Source organism: Lissotriton vulgaris, chromosome 10 (assembly GCF_964263255.1).
Source record: "Lissotriton vulgaris chromosome 10, aLisVul1.2, whole genome shotgun sequence".
Classification (NCBI taxonomy): Eukaryota; Metazoa; Chordata; class Amphibia; order Caudata; family Salamandridae; genus Lissotriton; species Lissotriton vulgaris.
The window spans coordinates 561001406-561005048 of NC_141698.1; the positions used below are offsets into that span (position 1 = coordinate 561001406).

General features: G+C 50.5%; 1 long non-coding RNA gene across 1 annotated transcript; it reads left to right on the forward strand.

Moving 5' to 3' along the window:
• Nucleotides 1-1572: 1572 nt before the first annotated feature.
• On the forward strand, nt 1573-2241 carry LOC147688532 (uncharacterized). The gene is made up of 3 exons (XR_015300519.1): nt 1573-1628; nt 1733-1787; nt 2049-2241. It is a non-coding gene; the product is annotated as an uncharacterized LOC147688532 (long non-coding RNA).
• Nucleotides 2242-3643: the final 1402 nt, after the last annotated feature.

The window sequence follows — 3643 nt, forward strand, 5'->3', positions numbered from 1 at the left end:
CCACATATTACAAACCCACAGCGAGGAATTCATTGCTCCACTACACCAGTTTCCACCCGCGTCCTCTTAGAGAAAACCTACCCTTTGGTCAGTTCCTCCGAATCAGAAGAAACTGCACGAATGTGAACGATTTTAAATCACAATCAGCAGACCTAGCCACCAAACTAGAAAACCGAAAGGCAATCATCAACAAAACACAGAAAAGGGCCAGAAACCAAAACCGTGAAGCACTTCTTGAAGACATTGTTAAAGAAGATGAGGAACAACCCACTACATGTGTCACCACTTACAATACTGCTTCTAACGAAGTTGCGAAAATAATCAAAAAACATTGGAAGATCATCAATTCAGGACAAAGGAGCTGGGAACCCCCTAGGTTTGCTTACAAGAGGAGCCATAATCTGCGAGACCAACTTGTTAGCACCCGACCAAAACCACCACCTAAACCACCGGAGAACACAATACTCAACGCGTGGGGCTTACCCAGAGTAACAGGACACTATCCCTGCAATGACTGCAGTGTGTGCCACCTGACTTCCCATACCAAAACTCTGAACCTTGAACCCAACAAGACCTGGTCTCAAAACAGCCACACTAACTGTAATTCACGAAATGTGATCTACCTCCTCACATGCACGTGTGGCCTAAGATACGTGGGGATGACCACACGCAAGGTCAGAACCAGGATAACTGAGCATCGCAGCACCATGCGATGTAAGAAAAACATTAGCAAACTGACCAACCATTTCATCACCCACAACCACACTCCCAATGACTTCACCTGGACAGTCATTGAGCATATCCCTGAAAGCCCCACCAACAATGACAAGAACCTACTCAGTAAAGAGCAGAGATGGATATACCGCCTCTCAACTGCTACACACGGTTTGAATGATGCAATTCCCTGGAACTCCTTGACTAACCTGTAACTCTAGGTCCCCTACCCTGTGCCCCCCTATCAGTAATTAACCTCTGCATCACCCCCTTGAGCTTGATGGCTCTGCATATTGATTCACTTTGCCCTATAGACTTGCTGGAAAGGGCGCACATCTAATCCTCTAGCTAGAGTGTTCTCACCCTTTAGTAACCACCCACCAGCACTAGACGTGCATTATCCAAGGGCTCCAGCTCCGGAGCAGACACGTGTTCTAACCACTATGGCCCCCAGTGTACACATCCTTAACTGATGCGCTACATTCATGCCCAGTACTAGTTGTGTTTCACATTAAGGACACGTGTTTTAACTATCACAGCTTAGACTACAGTATATACGCATTGGCCACTGACGCGCTGTACTCCAGCGCATCATAACAGGATCCCGGTAGGAAGTGCCCCTTCCACACGCATGCGCAACAGCCTGTGTCTGCCGCGCATGCGCCTCTTGCACCGATCTCGACGCGCATGCGCCGAGATCACCCACTACGCCGCGCACCTACGCGGAAGAGCTAGCTCCCACCTGAACGCGATGATGACTCGGCAACACGAGTCTTTCTATCATTTCTCTAACTTACCAGGTGCACCCGTTTCAGCAATTAGCCTCAGTATATAACCGGGCAACAAAGGCCACACTTCACCGGTTCCATGAAGGAGGCACAGTAGGTCCACAGCCGGCACTGGCCAGAAATCCTGTGAGTATTGCTGTTACTACCATCACGACCATGGGTAAGCGCAACCTCTTTCTCCCTACAGGTTTCCTAACCCCAGTGGTGCCCACTCTTTATCTCCCCCATAGGGTCTACCCATTGCCACTTCATTACAACCTTGAAGAGGATATCATTAAAAATAGCGTAAGACACAGTCCTTACGCCTCTTTGTTTTTCACTTCTTTCACCATTGTTGCAATTATTTCGTTTTTCTAAAACCACTTCACTTACGAAGTTCTAGTGCGATTTGTCACCATAATGGTACCACCAATACCATTACACTTGAGCCGCTTATAGCCAGCACCTACCGCTATTTAGCCGGCTGCAATGATATTTGGATTATACCTCCAAGTGACTCTTTTTCTTTTGTATGTTTTGTCCCTGTCCTTTATGTTACGTGTACAGGTGATCTTGAGAAGGGAATCCCCCCCTCTCACAGTTAGATACACTTTAGGGCGTGTAGACACATAGCCTACACGACACACCCACTAGTTTTTAATCACACCCACACCCTTTTTAAACTGTCCTGAAGAAAGCCAGCATATCAATAAGGCACTGGCTGAAACATGTTGACACTCTAAGGACGTGAGAGGTCGTAACTCGCCTCTTACGTCCCGCTGCCTTATTTTTAACCGCTGACGGAGGCCCTATTAATAAAGTTACTTCACAGGGACCCCCGCCATGCCGTTTTAAACTCACTATCTTAACATCCCTCACCGCACACACAGTGACATACCTGCTCCGCTGTATTCAGGCGTCGAAGCACACCCGGGACACGCTAGGTGTCACTGGGTGGGCCCGATGATGAAGCATGCCACCAACTAGGTTGGTGGGTGAGGGCTTTCTAAAGACACCCAACAGGTGCCACTCCTGACCGACAAAACTAACTTGAGTCACCATGATCTTTATAATGTAAACATCATACCTTCTCTCCCCCCCCCCCCCCCACCCCCCACTAGCTAGTCTCTTTTTGATTAATCAACATATAACCCGGGGATCTGGACTAGCTATCTGGTCCTCTCTCTCCCTCTTGATACACGCACACAACCCTGAGTGCCATGCCCCCAAGACCCACTGCCCTGGCATACCTCAGTCACCCCTCTAGGTGGGTGCCCTATGCCAATGGTGTGCGCACAGGGGCAAGGACCCAGGGCCCTTCCTGGGCACTGTAAGTGCAGTGATGCCATTAAGAGTATATGGTGCTGGGAGGTTGTCATTATGAACTCCACAGCACCATAATGGCTCCAGTGACGACTGCCAAGTTAGATATCAAACTTCTCAGCACATTAAACCCACACTGATGCCAGTGTGGGATTTAATGTAAACATGCACCAGGGGGCATCTTAGAGATGCCCCCTGTAAACCTAACCTACAATCCACATCTGTCCTGAGAGGCTGCCTAGGGTGGACATGTTGCTGGACCCCTGGGTGGAGAGCCCCCGCTCTCCTGGGCCTGCAACAATGCACATCCTGGGCTAGGTGCTAGGTCTCCTCCCCCAGGATGGGCAGGGGGAAGCTTCAAAGGCCTGCCAACCTTGTGCGCTTCTCCAGACCACTTGCTGTACTCAGCCACTGGCCCCCACCAGTTCTGACCCCCAATTTGGCGGGAAGACTGGCGGGAAACCCTACGTCAGGAAGGGGGTTGTGCCAGCCTGTGCCAACCCCACCCCTCAGGTGGGAGAGGTGAGGTGAAGCATCACCCCGGGCCCCGGCCATCTTGAAGATGTGGAGCCCTGTCTAATCACTGCTAGGCTCCTGCCTCCTCCCACAGGAGTGGAGCAGGTTAGGGGTTGCACCCACCCCAGGACAGGGACCTATTGGTCCCTGCCCTTGCCCTACCTGTAACTCCCCTAAATTCAGTATTTAGGGGCCCCCTGAACCTTCCTTCCTCAGATCCCGATAAGAAAACAAGAAAGAAGATCAAGGAGAAGAAACCCGCTGTGCAGCTGCTACCACAAGGACGACACCAACTGACTTGGACCCAGCCCTACCGGCCTGTG